This window comes from Pavona decussata, unplaced genomic scaffold (assembly GCF_977016875.1).
Source record: "Pavona decussata unplaced genomic scaffold, jaPavDecu1.1 SCAFFOLD_219, whole genome shotgun sequence".
In the NCBI taxonomy this organism is placed as follows: Eukaryota; Metazoa; Cnidaria; class Anthozoa; order Scleractinia; family Agariciidae; genus Pavona; species Pavona decussata.
The window spans coordinates 3,093,428-3,101,728 of record NW_028145624.1 but is presented as its reverse complement, the minus strand read 5'-3'; positions in this window follow the sequence as shown (position 1 = coordinate 3,101,728).

Below are 8,301 nucleotides of genomic sequence, written 5' to 3'. Positions count from 1 at the left end.
TTCTGCCCGCGGCGACTTGGAATCTGAATAACTTTTTTAATATTAAAGCAAACGGCATGAAACTTCAGGACTTTTTCAGAACTTTATCTGGAGAAAATGTCACGTGGTCGGTTTGTGCTCATTGCATTTGATGTTACCATGGAAACCGATAATTATTGACAGGCAGTTTTTTCAGAAAATGGAAAATGAAGAAAAATTACTTTTCTTACTGCAACTCTTATGTTGTTAGGTCATATTAGCGTTGCTTTTCGCTCAATTTCGGCGCTTTCCTGAAGTTTTGGGGAAGACTAGTTATCCGAGATCGACTTATCCAAACTGGCCGCCGATTGGCAATCATGACGTAATTAGGACGTCATATGACGTCATCATTTCCCATTGCGGACATCAAAGGAAACATCTTTGGACGTACTATCTTCCTTCCAAGCCTCATTACCATAGCTTTTATACTTGAGAAGTTTTGGAGGGAGGGAATTCCCCCAGACCCCAGTAGACGAATAAAGGCCGCCTTGGCTAGATAGGGTTAAACGTGTATGTCATTAACTACCCTTTCCCAATTCACTATGCAGTGAAACGTTCCTTTCGGAATTGAATCTCAATTATATTTATACATGGTCCGCAAATTGCATTCTTTTGGTGCCAGCTGCTTTAACTCCAAGCAGCCTTACTGTAGTTGAGTTGGTTTCACTTTCCCAATACAGACGTTCTTTCAACTTCTTCTTGTTGACATGGTAGAGGTCTATCCTACCTCAAAGACAACATAATCTCTTGGTATCGCTTCCTTACTGGTTAATGAACAATACATGGGACACTTCCAGTTCGTGTACTGATATGGCTATAAACGATTCCGCCTGGAATGCAAAACCACAGTTTGAAAAAGAAAGTTTTTATTGCTAGAAAAACATAACAAAAAGACGCAAGAACCACTCTGAGGCTCCTTCCCCACGTATCCGTTTTTGATATAATTTTGTCTCTTCGTTTCTTTGTATGTGTGCTTTTTTGGAAAAAGAAAACCTTTCTTTACCCGGCTGGGCGAGTATTCAACAAAGTCTAAATGCAAACTAAGGGAGACTCTCCGAAAACGCACAGTTTTACGATACGGACATCTATCTTTTACGTGAAGACGGCAAAAAAATAATAGTTGTAATAAAATAAATATATAATGGTTTTAAATTGTTCACGTTTGCCAGGGAAACGGATACGTGTGAACCAAAAATATGCATTTTCAAAAAGTCTTCATTAGAAATAAAAAAAAAAAGCTAGAATCGAAAAATCTTACTTGTTGAATGTTCCTACATTTTGTTTAGCGAATAATTTTCCAGCGGTTCATGGCACGCGCTTTATGTATCTTTAGCTTTGTCCAAGATATTTCATGGTATGACTAACTTTCAACTTAAAATTGCTCTTCGATTTTCCAGCACGCCTAACAACTAATAGAAAATGAATTGTTCTTTGTCGTACTAAAATTGTAAAAGGAGTTCTTCGCGAAAGGAAATACTTCTCAGCGTTTGTCACCGAGATGGCGACGCTGTATGTCCTGTCGTTGCATGTGTTTGAAATTTCAAAACTAGTACTTCTGCCGTCATGATTTCTATAGAGCAGAAGTAGACATCCACCGTGGATGTCTTTTATTTTAGTCTCCGCTCCAAAGCTGTTTGATGAAGCTATAATGTCAAGAATATCCTGTCTACTTGTTATTTTAACCCACTTGTGTCTTTTTCGCCTCGTAGGGCTTTGATGAAAATTGCGATGGTCACAAACGCATAACCCTAGAGAGACAGTGCTGTCCACACATTTTGTAAAATGCCTGTAAATTGTTATGCGTTCGCGATGAGTCATCGTTATAAAAGAGAGGTTTTTGTTCTTGTTAAGAGAGTGCTGGATTTGAACCTCGAAAATTTCGTATCCTGGCGTTACATGAATATCCATGGTGGTAACGGTGACTCCTCTCTCAGAACGCTGTCGAATTTTCGAGAAACGTTTTCCTACAAGTCGTTGACAATTTCCATATCCTTGAATGTGCTTGACGCCTGTTAAGTATTGCTTTTGAATATCATTGTTTATATTTCCAAGGGCATACTCAGCAAGCCAAGTAAACCTTTTATCATTATCCGGGAATCTCTTCTCCCACCCCTCGCACTTACAAACAGCCAATGGTTTAATTGATAAATCGGCGCATGTGCGGCTCGCGGGGATCACACCAAATATCCCTTTGTCAGATAACCCGTGTGTCATTCCTGCTCTTCCTGTTAAACTTGTTTTACCAAGCGACATGAAGGCTTGGTGAAGGTCCAACGTAGTTACGAGACGATTTTGATTCTCCACTAATGCCTGTAGTGTTCGCAAGCCTAATTCGCGTGCAACTTTCTCCGGAATGATGATAAAAAGAAAGGGGTCATATTTTTCGGCTCTACCTTTCATTGTATGAAACGAATATTTTGTTGTTTTTGGGCCATGATCAGAGAGAACGACTGTCAACGTGTCTTCAGTTGTAGCCATTTTCTCTAGGTATCGCGAAAGGCGATCATCGATTTGTCGAATGCGCGTTCCGCTGATCTCATGACCGGTGTTAAGATGTGTGTATGTTAGAGCTCTCGTTGTCTTTCCTGTCGTCCTTAAAATATCGTAAATGCTTTCAGTGTAATCCAAAAAATGCTCAGCAAAAGCCTTTCCCCCGAAGCAAACTCTCCTTGGATGATTGAATTGGTTCGTCGTGTTATAACGCTTAAGCACTTCGCAAGAAGCGTGCGATAATCCAAAGTCATCTATGTTGTAATGCTTCACCATCTCCTGAAACTTTTTCCAACGCTTAGCAAAGCCAGGTTTTCCTATTGGTGGATTGCCTTGGTATTTATTATCCGTGAATAAAGAGCCCCATGAATCATACCAGCAACTGTCTTCTTGAAGCAAAGTATAAAATCCAAGTCTCTTAAATTTCCCGAAGAGGACATCGATTCCGTAAGATTCGTTTATGTGTCCACCAGAATAGTGAAAGTCTTTCTTGCCGGACATTAAGGCTCTAATGTTGTGAAAGGTGTACGCCGCTGTGCTTTGCATCATTTCAAAGTCAAGAACAGTGGCGTTGTAGGACTCAAGATGCACGATTTCTCGTAAGGTTCTCACTGCTTTTGGGAGCGCACGGTAGAAGTGTGGTCGTGATACGGAATCGAGCACCAAAATGTTCACATTAAAGTTAATCATGTCTTGCGATTTGCTACCAGAGAACTTGTGAAGAGAAGGGAACGAAAACAACTGCTCAATAAAACCTGTCCTTTCTTTTCGAACGCATACAAGAAAACAGAAATTGAAGCCATGAGTAGAGCTTGCGTTTGCGTACCTTTCCAAATACTTTGCAAGCCCTTCAGACGTAAGAAAGCGTTTCCAAACCGGGCGTTCTTCTAGAATCCCGAAAACGGGGCTGACTTCTAGGACGTAGACGGGATTTTCTCCGCACATAGCTGTGTCGCATTCAATTGTCGCTTTAATTTGGTTTGAGAACTGGTGCACCCTTTTAAAGGAACAGAACTGGTGATCCGACTCGTTGCCACACTTCAAAGGCTCACTCTTGAGATCGTATTCCTTGGAAGCCCTAATACAAGCCTTTGTGGGGAACTCGCGTGGAATGCAACTTACATTTCCGCTGCGATTTCTTGATCTCCGTATTTCTAACACTGGGCATATATTAGGCTTGTTGTAATACTGCAAATCATCCAGCGTGTCGTTGAAAACCAAGGAAAGTACATTCGTCCCAGGGATAGATATTTTTGAGAATCCCATGGGTGGTGGAATCGGCTTTATTTGGTGAAAGTTTGGTGTTCGATAACTCACACTCTGCTTCGAGGCTCCATGAATAGGTTTAAAAACGAAAGCTTGTGAGTGCGAGAGGTTAAGAGCTCTTTTGGAAATTTCAGAAGACTTATTTCTTTGATTCATCTCAGTTTTCATCAACGTTTGGGTGGGTAAAGGTATTTCATCCCCATCCTCGTTTATTTGCGGCATTGCTTCTGATATTTCAGGAAAAACTATTTTGGGCTCGTATACCGTCGTTTTTGCTTTCGTTTGTCGCTGTTTAGTCACATTCTTTGGTAGTAGTGACCTTGACCAAGTATGGTCAATACCTAGGGGTGTATCGACGTCATCTCTTTCTTGTTCGACAACGTTTCTATCATTATCTTTAGGACGGTGCTTTACATCAATATTAGTTCTAAGCTTGTCATCATCATCATTATCATCATCATGGTCGTCGTCGTAGTCATCATTGTTGTTATCGTTGTCATCGTCATCATCTTCGGCACTCTCGCCATCATTGTTTCCGCGAATTATTATGGTAGTCCTGCTAACATTTTCCTCCGCGTTAGAATTCTCGGCTTTCTGTGATCGAAAGACACTCTTGTTTTCTCCTGCGTTTTTTGATATGTCGCTAGTATGAGCAGTAGATTCCAAATCTGTCAGCTTGGTATCATTCCCAGGTTGCGTGCTCCTCTCGTTGAATAGAAAGTCTCTCTCTCCTTTAAAATAAAGGACCGTTTAGTGAATTGAAAAACTAACCTTAACTAACCTTAACCTTAAAACTCCTGTATGTAAAACTAGCACTTTTCAGGCCTCTTACTTTAATCGTATTGTTAAGCTCTGGAACTATATCTGTAAATTATCACCCCCTACCAGTTTTTTCAACTACTGCTTCCTTCCGCAACTTTGTTACTGAGCACATGTTTCACCTTTTGCAAAATCACTTTGACATATTCAATCCCTGTACCTGGTCAATTGTACGATCCTGCTCCTGCCATCCCTAGTTTTTTAGCGTCTTTTGGTTGATCGTGTTTTAATTATTATTTGTATCATGGGAGGTGCCTCGCATGGGTCCTCGCGTCCCGTTCGCACCTGCCCTTTTGACCTTATCACTTTAAATCACTTTGCACATATTTTTTATTTCTTTCTGGCTGTTTAATTTATTTTATTTAACATGCGTGATGGTCAATAAAGCTGTTAAAAAAATAGTATTGCTACTATAAATAATATTATGATAAGCAAATTGCATGTTATTATGTGGCTAAACTGAGGTAGAGCCATCCGGTTGGTTGCCTGAGTGGTCTGAATTCTGTTATATGGACTGCTAAGGTGAGCCGTGCAAGGGTTTGATTACACATATTTGTATTTCTGAACGAAAAAAAGCAAAGAAGAAGAAGAAGAAGAAGAAGAAGGAGATGATAATAATGACGACGATGATGATAATGATGACGATTATCACTAAGAATAAGAACGGTATGGTGCTGATGAAGAAGAAGAACAGGCAACAATGAAAAGAACAAGAACAAGAGGAAGAATGGCCAACTGATCTGTTTTGTGACAAGGAATTTAATTGCTGTTACATGTGACACGCAATGATTTCATGTACGTATTCTAAATCACCTTTGATTGGCAGCTCTCTCTTGGGGGTCGTCGTAGCGTATTGGCCCAAGCTAAAGAAATCTGTGACAGTCCCGAGATAGACGACTGCAGCAACGGCGACCACGGTGAGAACGAATACCTATCACAACAACAACAAAATAAGCTTGGGCACGGCAAACATTGCTAGAAAACTCGGCTTGCTCAAGTCTTTGTACGGGAATCTGATGTCATACATTGTATTGAATGGTTAAATTGTAATGTGGAGAAGTAACCCAAAAGTGACCAGTAGAAATTCGGGACATTTGAGCCCGCGGAATTTTCAGCGTCTATCTGGTAAACACAAAATGGCGGTCCATTGAAATTTGATCCAAATTTGATCAAATTTGATCCATTCACTCTAAGAGCTCCAGGTAAGACATATTCACTATTACTTGCTTTAGCTCTCTCCATTTTAACAATTCCTTGTGCGGTATTTTTATACTTTGGGATGTTCCAGCTCTTTGTTTGAAAATTTAGTACAAGGACAACGTATTTTCCGAAATGTTTAGTTGAAAATTCGTTTGTAACTGTTCCCGCCACGTCAAAGTTTCCGATGTCAGTATACAAAGAAAATGGAAAATTTCCCCTCGCAAATATCAAAAGTCCCGCAAAAATGTTAATAGCCGCTGGACAAAAACGATGATTATGGGCTCATACACCGCTGATAAGAAGCTAAAGTGAAGCATACACAACGCAAATTTTTGTTTAGTGATGAAACCACTGATCTAAAATATTGCATTAACGTAAAATAAGAGAAATTTTGGAGCAAACTTGGAGCATAGGCGGCCGAAATATGGCAGTTGAAAGATGGCGGATTTCGGGATTTTAGCGTGTAATGTCATGGGATGTTTACTGAAGTCCATTTTTTCGTGGTTTTCAAAAGTAAAAAGGAAACATCGAAATTAATCGTACTGAGCTGTGAGACACAAGGTGGGTTATTTTAATGCAAGCTTATATATTTTTCATTCCTACACACACATTTTTACGGTCGAATTCAGTTTTCCGATAATCGTTGATTATAAACTGTGAGTTTGATTTTGTCGATAATTCTCCCTGTACGCCTTGTAATTATTTGCGTTATAACTGCTCGCAGAAAACGTTTAAAAGGAAACATGAAATTTCAAGTCCCCACATTCATTTGTGTGGTATGTCTGGTATACTCCTTTTTACATTTGCTAATTCTTCAAGAAATATTCCATTAAATATTTCATTCTTCATGCATTTTCTTTATACATTTTGCGTTCGTTTTCTTCGCTTCAAGGCTAAAGCTACCGCAGGATATCACATTCGCGGGCTCAAATGTCACCGACTTCTGAGACAATCTCGTACCCAGAGTCCTCAGGCTTTTTGGTCAGCGGGTGGGCGCCAGGAGAGACTGGAGAATTCGAAAAAATTTAATTTTTTTGATTGGCTGTCCCGTAACAGTTTGCATTGTTTTACCGCAGAAATCCTGCGGTAATAAAATTCCAGTACCCCAGAGTCTCTCCTGGCAACCAACCGCTGGCCAAAGAGCCTGAGGACTCATATGATTGTGATAGATTAATGATACTTATAAAAGAGCACGTGACACCTTGTCACCCATTGGTTTTATTTTCTGTTTTAGTTACCAAGATGCATGTTATATTGACGACAGCAATCGATTTAATTGCGGTCAAATACACTGTGTTCACCACATGAGTTTTGCAAGTGAGTCAATAGTAGCAGATGAAGTATCCGTGCATTTAAGCTACTCGACCTGATCTTTTATAAATCCCTGGTCAAACGGCGCATGATAGTTGATGGTAGTCAAAACTATCATCCACTATTATTAACTATCAAACGGGTGGTCAAACGGCTCAAAGAAACTCGTGATAGCTGACGATAGTTTACCTTGAGCCTTTAGTGTCAGCCACTGCCGAGTGTCAACATCGCAAACGAAACTTCGCAGGGATGAAGTTTTCGCGGCGAAAGAAAGCAGCTGTCTGCTTCGTTTTCCTTCAGTTGTTGGAAGAAGTAACTGAGAATTAACCTTGAGAGCGCTGGTGGAGAAAACAGCTGACCTAAGAACTATCATCAACTATCATGCGCGTGGTCAAACGGGAAAAACTATCATCAACTATCATGAAGAATTTGAACACGCTCAAAATGAATGATAGTTGATGATAGTCGATGATAGCGCATGATAGTTGGTGGTCAAACGAGCGCGCGCACGCTTTAACTATCATCGACTATCATTGACTATCATGCGCCGTTTGACCAGGGCTTAATGGCTTCGAGTGGAATAATCAAAATCATAAATTGTGCGAATAATTTCCGTATTGCTTTTCAATCCTTTCATTAATCTTCGGAAAGAATTTGATCTTTCAACTCGTCCCGGACTCTTTCCACGCCGGTGGACAAGACCATTGTCAAAGACATTTTTTCCCTGTAGAAGGTTCTCCAAGATGTCGGGAAACGATTCGAAGCCGACAAAGATAACATACGTTATGGTTTTGATCTGGTTTAATCTCAAGTCTCACATTCAGGTTTTACAACGCTGTGAAAGTTCTCGTAGATTGCCAAATTCTACAATCCCAGATCATCTAAATGTTCGATTTTTCAAGATGCAATAATCATGTTCACGGCGCACGTGATAATCAACACAACACTAACAAAGGTAAACAACTGTCATACATTTACATGATACAATCTCCGTTCGCGACAAAGCATTCTTTTTCAGTTCGATTCTCACCGAATCGACATGCGTAATATCCTTTAGCGTGTTAGTCAAGACGCAATCAAATTCGCGTGCGTGACTTGATGACACGTTGCGAGGCACCGCCAAATCGCATTTCTTGGCCAGGTTGCGTCAACGACCCTTGGAAGTTGACATAAAGTGTCAAAATTGACCAATCAGAG